This window comes from Podarcis cretensis (assembly GCF_951804945.1).
Source record: "Podarcis cretensis genome assembly, chromosome: 10".
In the NCBI taxonomy this organism is placed as follows: Eukaryota; Metazoa; Chordata; class Lepidosauria; order Squamata; family Lacertidae; genus Podarcis; species Podarcis cretensis.
Window position 1 is genome coordinate 41292081 of NC_137179.1, and position 24506 is coordinate 41316586.

General features: G+C 43.1%; 1 long non-coding RNA gene across 1 annotated transcript in view; it reads left to right on the plus strand.

Moving 5' to 3' along the window:
- LOC307224822 overlaps positions 1-16384 on the plus strand; it is a 30217-nt gene extending 13833 nt beyond the window's left edge. Inside the window, exon 3 of the long non-coding RNA XR_013842769.1 lies at positions 16306-16384. This is a non-coding gene — a long non-coding RNA (uncharacterized lncRNA). The remainder of the gene's footprint in view (positions 1-16305) is intronic.
- The last annotated feature ends 8122 nt before the right edge of the window (positions 16385-24506 follow it).

Sequence of the window (24506 nt, forward strand, 5' to 3'; positions counted from 1 at the left end):
AAGTCCAGTTGCACCAGGAAGTGATCTGACCATGGCACTTCTTTCGTTTCGCTTTTAGTTAGTGTCAGATCACCAACATCCATAGAGGTAAACACCAGGTCCAAGGGATGTCCGCGGCTATGGGTTGGGCCAGACTTATTCAGGGACAGCCCCATGGAGGCCATGCTTTCCACGAAGTCCCGAGCGGCCCCTTGTAAGGTCGTGTCGGCATGGATGTTAAAATCCCCTAGGACAACCAAGCTGGGTGTCTCCAGGAGAACATCCGCCACGACCTGAAGCAGCTTGGGCAGGGAATCCTTGGTGCAACGGGGAGGTCGGTACACCAAAAGGAATCCTGTACTGCCCCTATTGCCCAACTTCCAGAACATGCACTCGGAAAACTGGGTCTTCCCAATAGGACGCCTGGTGCAAACTAATGACTTTCTAAAAATCACTGCAACCCCCCCTCCCCGCCCACATGACCTGGGTTGCTGTGCATAAGAGAAACCTGGTGGACAAGCAGCGGCAAGGACAGGCCCATCTGCTTCATCCAACCAAGTCTCCGTTACACATGCCAGGTCAAGTCCTCCATCCATGATCAAGTCATGGATGGCAGTGGTCTTATGAATCATTGACCTGGCATTGCACAGCAGCACCTTCAGGTCATGTGGGTATCCCTTGCTGATTCTAGTATCCATCCGGTTAGGACCAGACCCGGAGGCAGGAATAGTCCTCAGATAACGACTAAACCTGCCCCCTCTGTAATGACATGGTCTAGTCTTAGCGTAACTCCTCCTCCTACCTGTGATCACTGAGATCGGTTGTCCCAGTGCATCCCCCCCTGTGGAACATGCCCCAGCCATTTTGTGGGCTGGGGCCCACTCCCCGGCAGCCCTGACCCCTCCCCCTAAGAACAAAATAACACCTTAAACAAACAAACAAAACCAATAAAACAATACAAGAACAAAAATGTAAAAATTACAAAAACATCAAAATAAAAAAATAATTCCCCAAACCCAACAAAACATCCATCCCACCCCCACCCCCCACATACAAAAAATCCAAACCAAAAGAAAATTTTAAAAAACATTTTAAAACCACTCTGTGCCCCTCTTGCAGTAACAACTGTCCTAGTGAGGCCTGTCAGGCCCCGCCCTGGGCCAGGTGGTAAGTGGCAGGAAGGAGCAGGACCCTCAGGCACTCACTCAGGGGAGTCCTCCTGGGCAGCAGGCAGCAAGCAGCACGCAGTCCTTATGAGGCTTCAGGCCCCGCCCCAGGCCAGATGGTAAGTGGCAAGAGCAGGACCCTCTGTGTTTCTGTACTGGAAACACAGAAAGATTTGTTTCAGGATAGTTAAGGGGTGGAACTGTTGAAATATGCTGAGAGTGCTGGACTTGGGCACAACTTAAGACAGGGGTCAGCAACCTTTTTCAGCTGTAGGCCAGTCCACCATCCCTCAGACCATGTGGTGGGCTGGACTATATTTTGGGGGGAAAAAGAACAAATTCCTATGCCCCACAAATACCCCAGAGATGCATTTTAAATAAAAGTACACATTCTACTAATGTAAAAAGACGCTGATTCCTGGACTGTCCACAGACTGGATTGAGAAGGCGATTGGGCTGCATCTGGCCCACGGGCCTTAGGTTGCCTACCCCTGTCCTAAGACAATGTTGTAACCATTTACCCTCTTCTAGATGCACTGTGCACCACTGGAAGGCCATTTCTGAGCATCTGGATGCACTGCTGCCTTGAACGGCTTGTCAGCATTTCTTTTTTAATTCTCCTACTGGAGACTTCATAATTAACCATGTTAATTTATTTTGTGATGCTTCTTGGCATGCAGAGTTACCCATCAGATGCAGAATTTCATTCAAAAGTTAGTCTTGAGCTACCTAGCGATTTTGAATTAATGGGACATTGGCAGGAAACTGCAAGGGTTGTTTGTTTTCTTTTGGCTTTTCGCTGACTTGAAGGACTATTTTTGTGCTCGAGTCACTTGCAGTTTTTTGAAAACTACAACACTAGACAAGTTTATTTTGGCACCTGTCACCAATATGTACAATTTGTTGGAAGAATCTTTCTCATCTAGTACACTGGAGAGCTGACAGTTTTCAGCTGTGCTGTAGGGCTGTGCACCAGATTCAGCCGTGTCCTGAACCAAATTGGGCTGATTCAGAGGGCTCTGGGTGGAGGCAGTCCTGACCCACCACCACCTAAGCCCCTCCTATCACTCAGGAGCCTTTGTCCCCTCCCTGTGAATGTGGAAGTAATTCTGATGCTGGACCAGCTCTGCTGCTGCTTCCATTGCTGCATTCCATTGGAGAGACACCAGGACAAATGAGCTTTGCAGAGGCAGCTGACTCAAAGGAATGTCTGTTTGCTTGCCCATCTCAGAACTCTTCTCCTCCCTTCAAATGAAAGGTGCAGGGGGCGTGTTGCTTGTTGGATCAATGCATTACTTTGAGATTAGCAATGCATCCAGCCTCATGAATGTGCTGAATCCTATAACCCGTGACTTACGTACCAATATGATTATGCATTACAGCTTTTCACAGAACTGGAGCTGTGAGTTCAAGTTCTTCACCATCAACCGGGGAAGGCCAGAAATGTCTCATTTACAGTGGTACCTCTAGTTACGGACTTGATCCGTTCCGGGGTGCCATTCACACCCCAAAAAGTCCGCAACTAGAGAGCCATCTCTGCACACACACGCAGCGCGATAGATCACTTCTGTGCATTCGCTTCTGGGTTTGCTGCGTTTGTATCCTAAAAAAACACAGCCAGAGACTGATGTAACAAGAGGTACGACTGTAAATGCTTTAACCAGGTGCCAGTCAATATGACTACAGCTTCTGCATGGCAGCAACACGTCCATTGAGCTGATGCACTGCTCTCCAATGCTGCATTGATACTTATAGAGTATCCAATGCTGCATCGATCACCTATAGGGAAAGTGGGTGTGGCTTGGCTAGTACAGCCTTGCAGGTCAAATGGAGAGTCCTAACAGGCTGATTAGGTGCTGCCAGAACTGCATCAGGCTGATCCCAGGCCTCAGAACCTAAGTATGAAAGTCTCTCCACCTGATTCTGAGATGGAACTTTCTGCTACTCTTAGTCCTAAAGCATGGAATGAAAGAAAAAGGATGTTGAAACCCAGGTGCCAATCAATGATGCCTAACTAGATGCACAATTGAAGGATATCTAGAGATAACAGACTCAATAACTGATATGGACAACACTACTACTACTATTACTACTACTACTAATTTATTTCTACCCCATCATTCTGGCTGGGTCTCCCCAGCTACTCTGGGCAGCTTCCAACAAAAGATTAAAAATACATTAAAACATCAGTCATTAAAAACTTCCCTAAACATGGTAAATGTTTTGGGATACCTAGTAAGAATGAATAACATATGCTGGTTATTACCAAGAGGAATAGTTTGTGATCATTTTTTGGACAAAAAAATTATTGACAGAGCCAGGCTTATTGTTTATAAATGATACCATTTACACAATTATATTCTGACTTTATTCTTTTAAAGAATTTTTGAAGTTTCTATTTTGAACTGTTACAGTACTCATTCCAGAGATGGGTACAAATACAATGGTTTTTATTTTATCAATATGTGAATGTGACTGACAAAACAAATGCTCATGCAGCTCAGGAGGGGAATTCTCTGGGGTCTGTCAAAGAAGACTGAATGAGGCCAACACAATGTGGTTCTGCTTGCCCTGCCAGGTCACTTAAACCCGTCAGTAACATTTTGTTACTCAAAATGCCAGGAGGATCGGAAAGTTTCAATGAAAGTGGAATTGATGTTTGGCACTTCTCCACACCTTAATATTCTTTCCACTAAGCCAAATCATTGAGAGTGCTACCTTTAGTACCTGGTCACTGAGGAAAAGAGTTGGTGGCTGTGAGCTTTCATATTGCTAGCATTTTTCAGTGTTACTGTTTAGGGGTAGATTGCTTTTTGAACTCTGACAGATATTTATTAAAACTGGAACAGGCATTGTTTCAGAACTTTTTTAGATACAGCCTTGAAGTTGACAGGTATTTTAATATGTAACTACATATTTTAACTCATTTATGTTTTGGAAAATTTGAAGTCAGTGTGTTTTTAATATTTGATTTCCCCCCCCCCAGCATTTTTAATGTATACATAATGTATTTTATGTAAACTGCTTAGAGGTTTTGATGATTAAGTTGTATATAAATGGCACATAAGTAGTATATAAATCCTGTTATTGGTTATGAAGAAGCCAAATGCCCAATTTTACTTATTTATTTATTATTACATTGATGTTCCAACTTTCCCCATAGGACCTCAGGATGGTGTGCTTGGTTCTCCCCTCTCTACTGTATCTTCCACGTAACCCTGTGAGGTAAATTCAGCTGAGGGTCTATGGCTGCGTTAGCACATAATAGTAAGCCAAACCATTGCTTAGCTTGAATGCTCAAATCCACTGGCTTCTGAGGAGGAGCTCTCTCCCTCTTTGCTCTTCCACAGACCTTTTAGGCCACTGCATGGCTCTACAGCCACAGCAGCTGCTGTAACTCTCCAGTGGTTTGACTTCACCCTTGAAGGTACACTCTTCCATTGTCACTCCCAAGACAGGCCAACAAAAAAGAGGTTTAAACCATGCTTCAACATGCCATCTCACCTCCTTAACCATGATCTGTAGCTATCGTTCAGTTTACCATGATGTGGAAAACAGGTAAATGACTGCCACAGTCTCCTCATAAACTTCAAAGCTGAATGGGGATTTCTACCTACACCATTCAGCCTCTCTTTGCTATGGTGATGGTTTTTCACTGAAGGATTTACTTGGTACAGAGGTTGAATATTGGCAAGTGGGCCAATTCTTGAAAGTTTGCATAATAACAATGACTTTTTAAAAATGGAATGGACAGAAAATATTTGCACTTTTCTTCTCTTATGGCAGTAGAAGCCTTGGATTACACCTTTGGTTCCTGTTTTATAGCAGCCTTTTAGATGAACTGTGTGACTGCCACTTCACTCCAAAGTGCCTTAGTTATGCTAAACAGCCTCCTTTCTGAAAAAAGCTTTCAGGTGCGTGGCACATTATTAGGGAGCATTTTCCTCTGCCTCCTCTTTTGTACACCACTCAAAACATACACTTTCTATTCCCCCATTAAAGAAGCACATTTAAATCACTTGCAGCACAGTCTTCTATGTTTCTACTCAGAAGTAAGCACTACTGAGTTCACTGAGACTTACTCTCAGATGAGTGTGTATAGACTGGAGCCTGAGACTGTGCTAAGCCCAGGGCCCAATCTGCCATCAACCTTCTGTTACTTAAAATAAAATGAAAGCTCAAGTACAACTCTCATTTATTTCAACTGGTAGTGTGAAAGTGGCAGTATTGGAGGCAGGTGGGTTTAAAAATATTTCTGCGCCATCTTTCCATCCATCAAGATCCACAAGGCCGGCATAGCAACGATGCAAAGCAAGCAAATAAACACAGTAAATCACCCTAAATAAGAAAACCAGAGCAGAAGCAGCAATAAAGCAATGGTGTTAAATGGGGAGGTGTTAATGAACAGTTATCCCAGATTCAGTGGTGCTTTCGGGGCAGGACTTTGGGGCAGATGTTGTCAAAGATGAGCTGGGACCTGCTAGACGGGGCAGGGTTGACGTACTACACTTTGAAGTAAGTAGAAAAATGCACATTGCCATTTAAATGCTGAGGGAGGGGCATAAGGCTATTAAGTCTAATTACCTAAGTGCACCACTGAACAGATTTCATCCAAAGCCTTTTAAACTATAAGTAGGCAAACTAAGGCCCGGGGCCAGATCTGGTGCAATCGCCTTCTAAATCCAGTCCGCAGAACGTCCAGGAATCAGTGTGTTTTTTCATGAATAGAATGTGTCCTTTAATTTAAAATGCATCTCTGGGTTATTTGTGGGGCCTGCCTGGTGTTTTTACATGAGTAGAATGTGTGTTTTTATTTAAAATGCATCTCTGGGTTATTTGTGGGGCATAGGAATTCGTTCATTTCCCCCAAAAAATATAGTCTGGCCCCCTACAAGGTTTGAGGGACAGTGGACTGGCCCCCTGCTGAAAAAGTTTGCTGACCCCTGTTTTAAGCCATTGCTATTGTAAAGGTGTTCTCCACTCTGACTACTGAAATTCCTCACAGAAAACAAACTCCAGAAAGTACTGTGGAAGAATTACAAGAGGGAGAGACTCCAGTGTGAAAACACTAAATAAAAACATACCAGGAGATTTGATTCCATCCTTCTAGGCATGAGGAGGGACAGTGGCTTCCTGCCACGCTACAGATGTCTATCTACATAACAATGCTAGGATGATAGGGTTATCCCATACTACTGCTGTTGTGAAAGGCCATTTAACTGTATTGTCACATAGCACTGTTTTTGCATTTTATTACCATCTGACTTCACTGGTCACCATAGGTGCCAGCCTCCTGGGAACCTGGGTGCCTGAGCACTCACAATTCCCCATGAAGGGGCCGGGCACCCACAAATTCCAGCGCCAGGGTCAGGCACGCTTCATAGCACCCTTGGCCCCAGGGACCCATGGTCGCAGGGCCAAGCTGGCACTCCTGCTGGTCACCACGGCTTTCCCCATCTTCATGAACATGCTTATAAACTTCCCAGTCGAGGATAATGCAGAGGTGCATCCAACTAGAGGTCAGGTGAGCAGTGATGTTCCACCACACCAGCCACTACTGCTTTAGCCCATTGAAGCTTATGCTGTAATAAGTGTTAAGTTTTTTAAGGTGCTGCAAGACTTCGTTGTTTTGGCTTCAGAAGGCTAACATGGCTCTACCTCTCTAGAGGAGGAGGGAAACCCCCATTACATGCTGACTGGGATATAATTGGTTCAGATGATTGATCGGCTGCCTTACCCCTTGTGCAAAGAGCTGCTTACAGTGTTTGTCTCAGAGGGATGTGTGCACACTAAATGGCTGGAGGCAGAACTGTGACCTTACGCAACTCTGATCCTCCAATGTATGACTCTGCCAGCTGACAGATTGTGTGGGATGACTCTGGAAGACATTGATGTCAGTATTCTAAAATTGGAACAGGCATTTTCTTTTCTTTGGCGCCCTCCATTCATCACTGCTTTCTTGTTAAATCAAAATAATCTGTGATTTAATTTTTAATTTAATTTTTTTACCCAGATGGTTTTAATGTGATTAGCAGTTCCAGTTTTTAAATTGGGCTAATTACATTTTCCCGTTGACTATCTGCATGCTACTTTCTGAAATAGCCCTTTACAGTCTGAGAAATGTATATTTTAGGGCAGCCCCCAAGCTTTTAGGGTGAGTGCAAAGTAGCAAAGTTATCAGTGACAAGTAAGTGTGTGCACAGTGGAGCAGTGGAGCAGTTACATAATTTCAGACTCTATACTTAATTGGGGTGTGCGTGCGAGGGAGAATCTTTAGACAGTCGTGCGCGCTAGATTCGCTTCAAAATGTGGTAAGCTAGCCCACATTTTTAAGCTCTCTTGCTAGTTTTGCTGAGTGGGATCTTGGGCTTCTGCCTCACAGTCCTGCCTTGACAGCACCACAAAGTGTGGGTAAGGACAGCTTGATATGCTCTGTGTTTCCAAATCTGAAATAATCTCTGGAAACAGGCATAGATTGTCTCATTTGAAAGGTGAGATACATTAGTGCAATTTCGCCACTGCAATTAGACCCATTGGAAGCCACTGCATGCAAGGCTTATCGCAGATAAAACATTTACGCTGTCCATCAAATATCTCCCTAATTGGAATTTTTTGAAAGTAATGTATGAAATATCCCAGGAAAGACAAAGGAGGAGCCCAAAGGCAAGACGGGCTCCTTTTGAAGGGAGCAGATGCACCAGCAATTAAAAATCCACAAATGAGAGAAAGGGAGCATCTTGAGGAAATTACTGGTTATCAACAAAGCAACTGAAAATGAATATCCATGTTCAGGAGGGGAAAGTGATATATGAAGACAGGATACTTTTTTTTAAAGGAGAAACTGCCTTGTAAATGTTGTGGATCTGAAAGTAGCATAGAGGCATACTCAAATTTGTCTGTCGGTCAAGTATATTGCTGGTTATTGCAGCCATGTGAAATTATTGCATTCAGAAGTGGCTTGCTGGGTGAGGTGGAACTGCTATGCTAGCTTCCTAGCAGGTGGGTCACTTTTGCTTACCAGGAGGGGGAGAGGGAGGACCCTGTAATAATATAGTGGGGTCAGATGTAGTTTTCCTGTCAAGCTTCATTCTGCAGTGCTAAGTGTGATTCACATTGCAATTCCCATTTACCTTTGTATGCTCTAGCGTTCATAGAATACCATGGTAGCCATGACATTGCTGGCAAGCCTACAAAATGCTAGGCTGTTTTATAAATGTAGCTAGCATGATTAATATTGTGCCCAAAGTAGCATAAAAGAATCCAAGGGCGAGAGAATCAAGGAACATTACCCTCCCCCCCAAAACAAGGAAGAAATGAGAGAGATCTTTCTTCAGAAGGCAAGGAACTGTAAGGAACAATGAAAAAAAAAATCAGTCTTATCAGTGATTGGGTGGAGTGAGGATGAGACAAAAGAGCTCATTGTAATGATCGGGACATAATATGTATGAAAAGCATGACTGTGTTTTCATTATAAATGAGCGATATAGAAATTTTAATATAGAAAGTGAATTATTATATTGATCTAAGGCCCCATCTGTACTGTAAATTTATACATTCACACCACTTTAAACAACCATGGTTTCTCCCAAAGAATATGGGAACTGTAGTTTGTTAAAAGTACTGAGAGTTGTTAGGAGACCCCTGTCCCCCTCCCCACAAGAGTTACCATTCTCAAAGTGATCTAATAGGCAATCCCTCTTCATATGGAACTCTGGGAATTGTAGTTTTGTGAGGGGAATAGGGGTCTCATAACAACTCCCAGTACCCTTAACAAACTGCAAATCCCAGGATTCTTTGCAAGAAGCCATAGCTGCCTGAAGTGGGATGATATTGCTTTAATGTATAGGGCATATGCAGCCTGATTCATTTTCACAACATAGGAAGGTGAAGCATGTTACTATTTTTTTCCTCACTTTAAAGAAACAAAGAATGAAGTCAAGAATTGTGTAATTGCTGGAGTCCATAACCAAGTTAGATAATCAACTCAGACATATAACAGCAAAGACTAATAGTGGGCCACCTCCGTTTATATGGTCTTATTGTCTAAACTCATCACACAACAAAAAGGGCCTGGGGATAACTTGCTAAGGTGAACCACACAAGTGGTAGAAACACAGAAGGAGTAACCGAGAAATGTTCTTAAAATAAATCTTATTAATTATTAATATGGTATCTCTAGTCTTCATAAATTTCAAAAATTCTGAAACTTACTCTATCATATCATGATATTTTACAGGAAACTGTGAATGTTCACAGTTCAGAAAGTGCTTCATTCCCACCATCTAGATTAAGAGACCTGTATCTGTTACGGGACTACAACTCCCATCATTCCCAGCCATTGGGCATGCTGACTGAGACTAGTGGGAGTTGTAGTCCAACAGCATCTGGTGGGGAACCTGATTGGCTGCCCCCGTCAAATTCTGTTTTAAAGGGCTTTCCTGATCAATTTTTGCTGCAGCCCTGATATAGCATTGCTAAAATTACCCAGACTATTTAGCAAGAAAACTAATGTTCTATCCCCACTCTTTGTTCCTGCTCTCTTGGACCCTCCATAGCTTTATTTTGACAAAATTCCTGTCTTCGGAGCACTTAAGAAAATAGAAGGCTCCAATTAAATTCATCTGCCAGCAAGTCACAAGCTAGAACAGACAGAAGAAATGAATACACCAGGGGACTATTTAAGAGCTAGAATTAAAGCATTCAAAATAGAGCAACGCTAGATAATCAATAAGATGGCAAGTAAGTCCTCACTCATATAGTCAAATTATACATTTGCACAAAATTTGGATTTCTGTCTTGCATTCTGGAGAGACAGCTGACAAGAAAGAAGCTAAAATTATGCCCACAGCAGAAAATCACACCAGGAGACTAGAACCAGCTTTGCAGCATTCTGCCATAGTAATGACTATTTCAGCTGCTTTAAAACAGAGCCTCATATACACTGCACTAAGCATGCCAAGTTGAGGTACACATAGTATTCCACACACATTTCAAGTAGGGAGGAGATTGCCTCCATCATGAGACGTGAATAGGGGACGTTCTCCACCCTTGGGATATAATATATGCAGCAGAATTATGCAAAGCAGAAACTATACAATAATAAGGAACTTATGGAGGAGGAAGAAATAGAGTTCGGAGTTTTTAAACTAGAAGAGGAGGGGCTCACTGACAACCTCCCCAGACTTCTGTCTATGCTGTCCCTTCTCTTTGCTAATATTGCCTGTCTACCTGTTTCGTTTGAACCTGCAAGCAGTGAGCAGATTGAGCAACACCCGTTGTTCCCCATGCACCCTTCCTGTGTATGGTTGCACAGACTGAGCCTAAAGAGAAAGAGTAAATGAATGGGCAACAGGGACAGAAGAGGAGACAGGCTACTCAAGGATGGAACCCACTGACAGTATTTTGAGCAAGGGACCTCCAAAAGCTGGCACTGAATATTGACTTCCCCCCAGGAACATCCTTAAGGATAGTACATCCTCAGAATCATAGAATTGTAAAGGTGGAAGCTGCCCCAAGGGTCGTCTAGCCCAACCCCCTGCAATCTAGGAATTATAGCTAAGGAATCCCTAGCAGAGGGCCATTCAACCTCTGTTTTAAAACCTCTAGTGAAGGAGAGTCCACCACCATCCAAAGCAGTTGCTTCCAATGTTGAACAGCTCTTACCACCAAAAAGTTCTTTCTAATGCTTACCAATGGTTGTTAGCTATTACTTACCATGGTTATTAGTTACTGTGGGGTGTGAAACACAGAGCAGTCAAATACAACATTCCTAGAGTGGACATGTTTAGACATGAAGAGGGATGTTTGTCTAGCCAGTAGATAAACTTCCTGTTTCCTCCTGGGCTTTGACAAACTTCCTCTACATATGACCAGAGGTGGGCGTCACTTTACCTGTACAGATAACAAAAGCACAGGGCTGGCCACCACATCTCTCTCTTCTCCATTTTGCTTCCATCGAAGAAGCAGCAGCCTGAGATGCTCTCTTGGCTTCCAAGAGAGGACAAAGGAACTATCGCCCTCTGGGATATACTCCAGGTATATATATTTTGTAGCTTAAGTCTGCCTTCTGGGATCCATCTGGGAACAGAATGAGTGAGTAAACTATTTTATACTTTTATACAAGACTGTGTCTATTCTTTTCTAAGAGGGAATAAAAGGGGAATTACCAGGAAACTTATTTTAGAGGCTTAAGCAGGCCTGGCAAACCTATCCGCTGTGTAAGTTTACAAGGGGAATGTTACTCTGCTAAATTGTAGAACTTATTAACACAAGTTGGGAAGGATATAATTAAACAATATATCCTCTCCTGCCTCCCTGAACATTCCCACAGTTATTAAGAACATTTAACCCTTAACTTAATGCAGACAAGATGCTGCATTATGTACGTCAAGACTATTGAGGGCTGCTGGTCCTTTATGTCAGTATCTCCACCTATAACTGCTATACCAAATTAGAGATGTGAGTGTCCCCCCCCCCCCGTGTTATACCACTTATGCTAAACTCCCTAGAAACTTTTACATCTACTACTCACTGAATTACTTACTTACCTACATCTGTGAGAATGTGAAAACAGTTAAACTGGAATTATTCTGAGGCTGCTATAGATTTGGAGTACCCTTTTCTACTTTAGCAGCAGACCAAAATTTGTAATTCAAATTAAATTACTTACTCAGAAATTTATACAATAGGACAGGCTGTAAAACTTAATTACTGCAGTGCAAAAATCATTTTCAGGAGCAATTACTCATAGACTTAAGTAACTTCCTTGGAACTTGATTATGTACAAGACTCTCAGGACCCTGGACAGCTCCCCCTTTCAGTCATCAATTGTATTCTCAACTGACCCCATAGCCTGGCAGCCTGTTAGTCCCTTGGGCAGTAAAAGGGCTATGTTTGAAAGCCCACAGTATCAGATTTGGGCCCATTCTTAAAATTACTTTCTCAAACAGGTGGATGAAAGGCAGCCACATTCAGCTAATCCAGATATAAGTAGTCATGTAGCTGAAGTCGACAAATCAGGAGTAGGTTCTTGAAATTTACTTTCCCACCAGGTTGTAATTAAGATATGAGATTCCATTGAGAAGGTGGAAAAGATATGTATCTTGAACTCAGTAGGAGGGAGGAATATGTGAAAGAAGTCATTTGAAAATAGGCACTGCTTTGATGTATGCCGGGTAGCAAATACGTGACAGGCTGGCTTTCTCTCGTGTTTCTTCGTTATTTCAGAGAGTTGCAGGCTTAATAGCAGGAGCCTATTTAACTCATATTAACTAGAACAAGTATGGATATGAATATTTCATGAGCAGCTCCTTTACAAAACATTTTTTTGGGGAAAAAGAACTAAGCTGGATCACTCAGGCTGAGTCTCCCTAACCTGGTGCTCTCCAGAGGTTCTGGACTACAACACCCATCAGTCCCAGTCAGTATGGCCAATAGTCAAGGATGACGGGAACTGTAGTCCAAAACATGTGAAAGACAACAGGTTGGGAAAGACTGCTACCACCCATCGCCCTGTTACTTGTTTGTTCTTTGTGGTTCAAATCTCTGTTCCCACCACAGCAACTGAAGCTGGAGAAAGGATTGGACTGAACTTGTATAGCTTTACATTTGGTTTACAATTATTTTATCAAAGAAAGACAGCTTGTGGTGAAGGGAAAAACCATAGATGATTTGAACAATCTATTGCTGAATAAATCACAATAGAAATAAGTGAATTTCTATGGTCTCCCCCCCCCAAAAAAAAATCCTATATTTTTCTTGAAATAACAACATCTTTCCAAAATTTGTATTCCTGGATCTGATAATGCTGCTGAACTGAGAATATCATGACAATAAAGTTACCAATTGCACAGAGTATAGTTTTGCAATCCTAATCTTCCATATTGGCTTAAAAATGTGTCCTTTCCTGAAAGACTCCAAAGATTTACTCCCATATAAAGACATTTGCCATCAAACTTTAATTTACAGTTGTGCCTGAAAATGTAATTAGAGGGGGAAATGCAAAATTACTTTTAAAGAAAGGTTAAAGAACCTAACTAGCTTGCCGTTAGAGCAGCAAGTGCATTGCAAATGGCTTTGACATCTAGCATAAAATTAGCTACAGGAAGCAGACACTTTGCAGACTGCAAAAATTCTTATTACTCTTTGTCATAATGTTAAGAAGTAAAGAAAGGAATCAGGCTTGGTTTTAAATAAAGCTAATGAAAATGTTGATTGTCTTCTCCTTCTGGAAACTTATCTACTGAATACAGGGGTGAGAGTGCACAAATTGGGAGGTCTAATTGCTGTCATCAATTTCACCAAACAATTCAGCAGCCGGGATCATTTGCAATAAAAGCTACAGTCCTGAGAACACTTACCTGGCAGGAAGGCCCACTGAAATTAATTGGATTATGTTCAGATGAATACCTAAATGTCAATGTTACTTAACTGCACTGCTAAAAATTATAAAGAACATCTATATGAAGCCCCTGGGAGTTTTTGTCAGGAGAACTGCCATCAAAAAGCAGATAACACCCAGCTCTGTCTCTTGGTTCCGTCTGAATTGGCAGAGACAATTGAGGTGTTAGGGCAGTGCTTGGAGGTTGAAATGGGTTGGATGTAGCCAATAAAAGAAAGTTGAATCCTGAAAAGGCAGAGGTGTTATGTGTTCTGAGTTCCCATGGTGGCGAGATGGCCTATTTTTGGACAGTGCTGCACTCCCCTGGAAAGAGCAGGTCCACAGCTTCAAGATGGTCCTACATTCTACACTGTCACTGAAGCCTCAGGTGGCCTCAGTGGCTAGGAGTACCTGTCTCCAGCTCCGGCCATAAATGACTTTGCCACTGTACTCCATGCTCTGGTAACTTCCAGATTGGGTTATTTTTAGGCACCTTTTGCTTGCAAATCATGTGGTCTCTCCTTGAGCTATGGTAAAGAAGAAGTCTGATTAATCTGAGTCCATGCCACTAAAACAGGCATGTCCAATGTACGTTTTGGGGGCCTAATCTGGCCCGCTGGTCTGTGTAATCCGGCCCCTGTGGCAGTTTATTTCAACAACTTCAATCCTAAAGAAAAGGTTGGCCCTTTGGTCGGCCCTCACGGCCCTTCACTTCATCAAATCTGGCCCTCTTTGAAAAAAGTTTGGACACCACTGTACTAAAACCATTGTTAAAACTCCTCCCAAGTTCTTAAGTTTACGTGATTGGTTTTGTTGATGATACTGTTCACAGTAATTTATATGAATGATACTGTATGTCATAAACAGTTCCACTAGTAAGTCCCTTGCTCTGAAGGTTGCAGCTATGGTGGGTGGTAGTAGTCGGTCATCAGGGATTCTCTGAGGTGTGAAATTGCTAACTTGTGCACACTATTGACAGTGAGCATCTGCTGTACATACACAGGCATTTACTATTCCACTTGTTGCTGGTGGCTAAAACAGTCTGGATGAGTAAGTGGAAGCTTCTGTCTTCTCCCAACCTTAATCAATGGGTTACAAAAGGAGAAGAGGCAATGCTCTGTCATAGGCTTATGTGTCAGAGTACATAGGTCACCTGAAAAGAAAAAGTATTTGCTATTCAGCAGAAAACCAGTAAAAAAAGTGGGGGAGATGAGCCTTCTTTGGGAGGGAGTTCCACAACCTAGGCCAGGCACCCCCAAACTCGGCCCTCCAGCTGTTTTAGGACTACAATTCCCATCATCCCTAGCTAACAGGGCCAGTGGTCAGGCATGATGGGAATTGTAGTCCCAAAACACCTGGAGGACTGAGTTTGGGGATGCCTGGCCTAGGCCCAACTACTGAAAAGGCCGTCTCCCTTGTTCTAGAGCAGGGCTTCCCAAATTAGGGTCTCCAACTTTTTTTGAACTACAATTTACATCATCCCTGATCACTGGTCCTGCCAGCTAGGGATGATAGTAGTCCAAAAAAATCTGGAGACCCAAGTTTTGGAAACCCTGTTCTACAGCATTTAAAAATGCACATTTCATACAAGATGTGGAAAAATTTGCAGGAAAGAAATTCCATTCCTAACTCCTTCTCAAATGTTTGTTATTTATGCAATATAATCACATGAGGGGGGCATGGGGACAAACATGATTGTGGGCAATGACTAGACAAAAAATGAGGGGATGTGGAACTGGTGCACTCATCCCTTATGTGCTTATGCTACACAGATAAGGAACACCTGAAGCAGATTGCAATTTGATTATTAACAGTCTTACAATATAGCGAAAAGGCAAGAGTTGGAAGAGGCTTTCTCTCAACAATGAGCCTTTTTATCAGAGCATCCTTAGGTGCAAATGTAGAAATAAATAAATGGGCATGTGACCCATAACAGTTCTGTGGTTCTATGCTCTTTGCAACAAGTTAAGAAAAAGGTTACCCTGCATGCTTTCATCCAGATTTGGCTTTCCCCCTTCAACAAAGAAATCCTAAAGAACTAAAGAGACCCATTTATATGATAAGTATCACTTCCATGCCATAGGCATCTGAGAGACGCTTTACAGAGCACAAGTTGTGCTGGGGCTTAATCTGAAGGACAAACGTTCAATACATGCAAACTACCCAAATGAAATAGCAATCTGTTGACAGAGATGAAACAATGCAAACAGAATCAAACTGAGAACAGCAAGCAACTGAAATAATAAAGGTAGACAAGACAAAATTAATGCAGCTAAGATATTCAGATTGCAAAAAAACATTTACGAAACACTCAGGGGAACTCAGTGTTGGGGAATGATCCAAGTTAATCATAATTGTATTTGTTTTTCATTTGGCTACTTAAATGGTTTAATCCTTCTGTAACATGGCTGCTCTTTCAAGATAATGAATTTGTTTGCCACTGAGCTGTTACTTTCTGTTGTGTTCTATTTATTTGATACTATCTGCAACTGAGAATGAAACTTAGATTAGATTCTGTTTCTTTACATGTCAATTTCTCATGGGCAATACTCAATTACAATCATACTCAGAGTAGACTCATTGAAATGAATGGACTTAAATTAATTGGTTTTAGTGGTGCGTTTCTGAATATGCTTTAGCTGGATATCATTCTACGCATTGATAGGCCAGTAGTTAATCGAATTTTATTCTAAACCACAACATTAGCCTTCCAGTCCTAAATATCTGCTTAAGCAGCAATTGTCCCTGTGGCAATTTTCTTTTCTTTTCTTTTTTTTACAGCTGAAATACCCTAGTTCAAGATTCCCTGCAAATGGAAACTCTCACTTCAACTGTTCCTTTCAGTACTGGTAATATCTAGAGATCTAGTTTGTACTGTAGTGTTTTTCACATTTTCAACTTCTGAATGAATACCACCAAGTGTCTTCTATGGTGTTATATTCTCTCCTCCGCCATCTCTCTCTCTCATACCACTCTCAAGGTTGGTTTGATGGCAATATGCAACTACTGAGGACAATAATATGGTACAAATGAAAAGGTGCAGAAAAGGATAACTAAAGCAATCGATGGCATTTCAGAGAATGTTTATGCACAGGTTCTCAACATGATAGCTTCCACAGCCATGCCATAAAGGAAAGTCCAAAAATGCAGGCAGTATTTATCCATTGTGCAGCTTCATTGCAGAAAAGATAACAATACCTATACCAGGAGGTCCTTCATTGGGTGAGAATTAAGCGAACTGGGTGCCAGTGACTAAGAAGGCTTTGTCCTTGTCCCTTACCAGCCCCTGGTGTGGCAGCCTGGAGGAGAGCCTCTGAAGATAACCTCAGGTTGGTTATGGGAGTGATGTAGTTTCAGATATGGGGACCTAAACTACATAGGGTTTATGCCACAGAAAACTAATTACTGGAGGTGACAGTGGAGGAGGGCTATTGCCTTAATGCACTGTTTGTAAGATTCCTAGAAGGACTTAGAATCATAGAGTTGGAAGGTACTCTGAGGGACATCCTGCAACACAGGAATCTAAACTAAAGCATAGATATTTGAAGATGGATATCATATATCCTCTCTGTCTCCTCTTAACCAAGCTAAACATACCCATCTCCCTCAACCGTTCCTCATAAGGCTTGGCTGCCCCTATGAGAAATGAGGACATGGACTTTTGGTTTGATGCAGTAGGGCTTATCCTATGTTCTTATTAGCATATTCAGCATCACCAGGGAAATGCTGGAAATACAAGGAAATGCTGGAGCATACAAGGAAATAAGTCACTGCAGAATCACCCCGGTATATTCAAATTCTTATCAAGTGTACGCACCCTATGCCTCTTACTTGAAAGTAGGTCCCTGGGACTTATTCCTTAGTGCAGGCATCCCCAACCTTTTGCCCTCCAGATGTTTTGGACTACAATTCCCATCATCCCTGACCACTGGTCCTGTTAGCTAGGGATCATGGGAGTTGTAGGCCAAAACATCTGGAGGGCAAAAGGTTGGGGATGCCTCCCTTAGTGTCTATAGGCATGCCTTCTTACTGTGACTGCTGCTACCACAAAGGTCTTAGCTTTAACCGAAGGGCAATCATTAATGACATTTAAAAAGGTAAACAAAGCCACGGACTGCTTTGAATTAAGGTTGAATTAAGAGATGCAAGAAGGCAGTTATTGCTTCCTACTGAGCACATCAAGGAAATGGTCATTTTGAAAACCCACATAGCTTAACCATGCAGGTCCCCTGCTACATGCATTAGAGAATAAAGATGGAACCATCTTGTATTTGCAAGATACAAATTGCAAGATGAGAGCAGGGGGAAGAAAAAATGATCTTGTGGAATATTTTTCCATTCTAAGAAAGTTAAATGTTTGGGAATCTTGTGCTGCATAATGAATAACAACAGTCCTTGCTGTTACGTGCTACCAAATAAAGTCATTTGAATCTATGCTGCAATTGTCAACAACTTCCTCAGCAACTGCCAAAGAATCAACATGTAAAATAGCTAAATGTATCCCTGTTGCACTTGTAGTACAGGAGCAACAGAATCCAAGGCAACAACTCCCAAGTGTCCTGTCATAAACACAGATTCTTGAAGAAAAAGATATAGACTTTAATTAATTTTTTATGAATATTTATTGTCCAAAACTGTAGCAGTAAGCAGCTATATTAATAATTCCTGAGGAGGCCTGATAATAAACATGGTTGAAGATGCATGTTGCATTATTCCCAGTGCAAGGAAAACCCTTTCATCAATTGATCTTTATAATAGCTAAGGGAATTATGGCAACAGTCGTCCTATTATTTAATCTCCAGCCACCACATGTTTCTCATACATTTGCATTTTAATTGAGCCACTATTTCTGTGTGTGCAGCACTTGAGAAGAGAATGGTTTTTTTTATTTTCACCAAGACCAAAATGAAAATGCAAGGGGGGAAGGCTCAGGACCAGTCCCAAGTCCTGGATGCTTAAAGAGGATAAAAAGCAGCAATTGGGTCCAAAGTCCATGGAAGAAGATGAGCCCTATTTTATTTATTACATTAATCTACCGTCTTTTCCTCCAAGGAGCTCAAAGTGGTGTATATGGTTCTCCCATCCCCTCTTTTTCCTCACAGCAACCCTGTGAAGTAAGTTAGGCTGAGGCCCAAGGTCACCCAATGAGCCTCATGGCTGAGTAGGGATTCAAACCCTGGTCTCTAACCACTACACCACACTGGCACATTTGGGTGTGGTGCATACATGAAATAAGCAGAGACAAGTTCCTTTGTGGTTATCTCTGGTGCCAGATTTCAGATCCCAGAGTTGATTAACAATCTGTCCTTCATGCCACTCAGTCTGGTTGTTAAACAACACCTCCATCTGCCCTGCTCTTAGCTAGCTGACTGTAATACCAACAGAATTAACCCTTCCATTACACATGGAATGATCTCTGCTGTTGCCCTTCCAACAGTTCTTCTGTCTCCACTCCCCATTCCGGACCAGCAGCTAATCTTCCTCTCCCCTTACCTTGATCACTCAAGTCCCTCCCACTGAACACAACTCTAGGTAACCAATCAGCTTTGACTAGATGACACCTCAGGGAGGGGGCAGAATGAAGTTGATGCCAAGTGAGGCTAATGCTTCCTAAACAGATTAAAAAATCGCTGAAGCAATTCTTTTAAAAATATCAAAAGTAGATGCTTTTTGATTCTGCCAAATATGTTCATGGGTTCTTTTGATTCAGCTCAAGCAAAAGAAAAAGAAAAGAAAACCCAAACAATTCAACTTTTCAATCATGAAAGGTCCACCTAAATGCAAGATATAATAGCAGGTGCTGTTATTTTGACACGGATTTGTTATTAGAGGTGATTGGCATGGATTGCTGTTTTCTGCCCAACTCAGCTTTTCTTGGCTCACCACTGAGTTCCTTTGTACTGTTGTGGTTCTTTAACAGGCAGCAACATATTTCCACAGACCCTTGATAATGGGCATCGTATTTGCATATCAAATAGCTACACATATGGAAAGCTTGGCAGAGCAAGCATATTAAATATTGTTTTCTGGTTCTGCAAACTTGGGGGTGGAGGAAAGGCCACAGAGATTGCTCATAACTGACTGTTCTCCTCAAGAACGGAAAATGCTGGAAGATTTCAGAATAAATGAGAGCTAACTTGTCACATATTGGCCACTTCCCCAACTTGAGTTTTTTTTCATCTCTATTTTCCATGGAGTTGTCAGCCTTTAAACAATGAAATTGCTTGTGCCAGTTTTCCATTTTATGCTACAGATGTTCAGTGTGCAACCAGGCCCAGTACAACCAGATAAAAACTGAATAATTGGTTATGCTCTAATTAGATTTGATTGTGTGTTTTTATGCTTAATGAAATGCTCTTGATAGAGATTAAACTTTGCTCTCTCAGTACAAGATTTGTGGATGGGTCTGTGACTGCTTGATTGTGTGTTTTTTTTAAAAAAAATAGTCTTTTTCACTTCAGTTTTTGCTAATGATGTTTTTCTTGTTTGCACTGATGTTACATCAAATATAGGTGTGCAATGGTCGTGCTATATACATAGCTAAGAAATGTATTTTAACTAGTAAAACTCAAGAAAAATCCATAAAGAAAAGAAAAGAAGCCAGGGTGGGATGGGGGTTGGGGAGGAAAGTTTTGAAGGAGCATGGCAGATTTAGAAGACCAGCAGCTTTCATTCCAGACATTGCAGAATACCACCCTGTGACCTTTTAGAGCTCTTGGAGCAAGCTTGAAAGGCAGCTGTTATTTTTAAATGACAGGAAGCAAGTATTTGGAGTATTACACTGAAGGCATCTATTGTGTTTGTGATAGGAAGCCACTGAGGTGTTCATTGCTCAGACAGACACACAGAGCACCATGTTAATAACAGGGAAGGATACCATGGAAATCCATTATTGCTAGCATGTAGAGGAATCTGTGCTGAAGAATAGAATGAAGCATAGCTGACTTCCGGCGAGGCAGCATGGCGGCTGCAACAGCAGAAAAGAGCTCCTGAAGCCAGCCAGAGTAAAAGGCTCTGTCTGGCCGACTCCCGGACTCCCAGGACTGCTGCCGCCAGCACTGCCAGCAGAGAGGAATTGGGGGTGCCCGGGGGTCCATCAAAGGAGTCCCCCCAGGACTGAGATTGAGCTGGAAAGGCACCCGGAAAGGCACCCGACCACCCCCCCCAACAGCTAAGAGGAACTCCAAAACCAGGAGGACAGTGCAGCCAACGCAGAGAGGGAGAAAAAGAAGAGAAAAGGGGGAAAGAAGGAGAAAAGGAAAGAAAGAAAAAAGAGCCCCAACTTTACCGCTGCTGCCCCCCGAGAGGTAGGTGAGCACGGCTCCGAAAAAACAGGCTCCGAAAAAACACGTGGCTGAGCCGACGGGAGCCTACCCCCCGGAAAACAGAGGAAAACCGCATGACAAATGAGATCGCAGAAAGGAAGAAACTACCCTCTTTCCCCCCCTTTTTTTATAAAAAAATATATCCTTTTTTAACCCCTTCCTCCCCCTCTCCCTTTTTTTTGTTTTAAAAAAAACTCCTTTTTTTTATTCCCCCCCCCCCCATATACCTACTTTGATCATTTTTCTTTTTAAAAGAGGGGCCACTGCTGCAGCAGCCACCCTTACTTTTTTCAAACAGAAAATAATAATAATAATTAGGGGGAAATAGGTTTCTTTTTTTATATATATTAAAAAAAAACACAATCCCCCCCTCTATTCTATTTCTATTTCTATTCCTATTCTATTTGTTAGCTTGTTCTTGAGGGGGGGATCTTTCACCCCCATCCACGACCACCACTCTCTTTTCAAACAAAAATTTCCTCCATATCACTGCTATTGCTATTGATACTCCCCCCCCATTTATTTTTCTCTCCCTTTTTTCTCTCCTCTCTCTCTCCCTTCACCCCCTTTATTTTTTCCTTTTATCCCACCTTTCTCCATCCCCAATTTTGTTCTCTATCCCCTTTATCTTTTAAAATCAACACCCCCTTTTTAGCCTGTTCGTCAGCTTGTTTTTGAGGGGGGAGCCCTTTCCCCCCACCCCCTCTTTTAAAATAAGACTTCCCCCCCATACCATTGCCACAGCTCACCCTCCCTCCCCCTGCCTTCTCTCCCCCTCTCTTTTCTTCTCCCTCCTTTTCCCACCCTTCCCCCTCCTCCTCTCCTTTTCTCTTCCTCCTCCCTCTCTCCATCCCCCCCCTTCCCCTAAAGGAAACACATACACACATTCATATCACCATATCCTACTTTGCCCCCCTCATACTATAGCTAAAACTACTGCGGCAATCTAATACCGCCGATATTACTGTACTATCTCTCCTCTCTCTTTCAACTCTCTTTTTGTCTCTCTCTCTCTCTTCTCTTTTACTCCAATCTCCCCTCTCCCCCCCGTCTCCCCCCTTCTTCTTTCTTTCTTCTTCCTTTTTCTCCCTCCACCCTTTACATATAGCCTATTTGTCTGTCTCTGTTTCTGAGCGCACCCCCAACCCCAACCTCCACCTTAACCGGACCCCAATACCCTTTTTGGGTATATACAACCCCCTCCTAAACACATATTTTCCCTGGCCCCACCCCTCTAATCTTTTGCATCTCTACCTGCTAACCCCTCCCCCTTATATGAACTGTCTGTCCGTTAGTCTACCCATCTCTACTTACCTGCCCCCCCCCCGCTTTGGCGGCAACGCTGAGGCAACCACAGAAACTCTAGACAAGTTCTTAAAACACAGGCTAGAAGTGACACAAATGACCACCTAATCCAAACGCTCTGTAAAAGCCACCGGCAACGCCTGATCAGCCCAGCAACCCAACAATACCCAGGAATCACCACTGCCACAACTCCTAACCACCACACGCCCTACTCCAAGAGGATGCCAAGCCAACCTCAAACCAAAACCATTAGGGAGATTGAGATGACACCAACCAGGGAGATGGCAAACAATGCCAATACCGTAACTCCCCTTCAAGATGACGACCACCCAGTAACGAAACGAGATCTGAGGGAAATGGAAGCAAGATTAGAAGCACGATTAGAAGAAACACTGAAGGCCACAATGGCTCCCATGCAGGCAGTAATCAACAATCTAACCTCCAAAGTGGAAGCTCTAGAGAACAAGAACCAAATGCAAGAAAGAATAATAGAGCAATACCGGGAGGAGAACGCACGTGTGAACAAGAAACTGGACGAACTGGTAAACCAAATGGAAGCAGAACACAGAGAGATGAAAATTAAGCAAGCCGACCTTGAAGATCGCAATAGACGCTGTAACATCCGCTTCCGCAACTTTCCTGAAAAAACAGAGGAGAAAAGCCCAGCAGACCTAATTATACGCTGGCTGAAAAACACAATCCCAGGCCTGAAACTTGAGGCAGATGACTTGGAGAGGGCTCACAGAGCCCTAAAACCCATGCCAAAACCCAGCGCCCCCCCCAAGAGACATCACTATATGCTTCACGCGCTACAAAAAGAAGGAAGAGGTATGGAACAACCTCAGAAACTCAACCAACCTTCGATATGGAGAAACCCCCATTCTGGCCCTACAGGACCTATCCCAGGATACCCTAAACCGGAGGAAAAGCCTGCGCCCATTCACCCAGCGTCTCCAACAAGCCGGGATCAAATACCGATGGGGCTTCCCCTTCCGCCTCATTGTAACAACTAATACAACACAACACACGGCCACCAACATATCTGAGGCCCTACAACTACTAAAGAACCTTGAACTCGACCTCCCACCGGAATGGCAACCGACAAACCCACCAAGTGACAGCCCCAACCACGAGGAAACAATAGCAAACAACTGGACGACGGTAGAGAAGAAGAAAAGGAAACAACAGAAGCGGCACAACAACGCAAACCAATACAGACAAGCATCATGCTCAGAACCACCCCGCCGGCCATACGACACAAGAAACCAGACCAAGATTAACCAAACCAATTCATCGCAGATGGACAACCCTACAACAACAACAACCGCAGCTGAATGAAGCCACAAACTGAAGGACTGGTGATTCCCCCCCCCCCGTTCCCCCTCTCTCCCCCCCAAAAACATAGATTTACTTAACACCATCAACATCCCCCCAGCCCCACACCCCCACAGAAATCCCCACCCCAACACCAGCCCAGACGACCTCAACCACATTCCCCACCACCCACACCTTCAACATTCCCATACTCCATACTAAGGAAAAACAACTCCTCCAACCTCAATAACACAACCCACAATCAGGCTAAAATCTGATACCCAACCAGCACTATGGTGGCACCAGAGCGTACCAGCACCCACACCCACACACCAACACACCAACAATGTTGCTCATAACATTGGCAACATTGCTCATGAACCTTATACTTGACAGCGACGTTACAAAGTCACTTCACACTGTCTCACTGATCTCCCCCTCTCGCAAACAACAGGGGGGACGGCCTGTCCTTGAACACGGCCTTCCACACCAGCTGAGACCTAGGACCAACCGGCTAAATGCCAGATGGCCCAAAATACCCCAAACAAACACCTATATGACTACATATAGGAAACTCTCTACAACTTACCCCCTACTCTTTAACCCAAATCTTACTCTAATCCCATCAGCCCCCCCCACCACACCCTAGGTCAGCGCAACCCCACTGGTTCTTTAAACAACATGAAGAGAGAGAGACACAAGACAACCTGAACGGGTTGGCAGGGAATCGCCCCACATAATAGATAAGCAAGATGGCTAACCTAAAAGCAATTGCATTAAACGTGAGGGGGCTGGGAAACCCCATCAAAAGAAAACGCATCACCTCATACATAAACACCATGAAACCACACATCACCCTCCTACAAGAAATACACAACCCACCCAAAGGCAGCAAACTCCTGAGCGACCCCCGCTTCAGTCAGCAGTGGGTCGCACGAGGCTCAGGGAAAGCTCGCAGTGTAGCCATAATACTCAGTAGAGACCTGAACTTCACTGCCACAACAGTCCTCAGGGACAAAAAAGGCAGATTCATTTTCG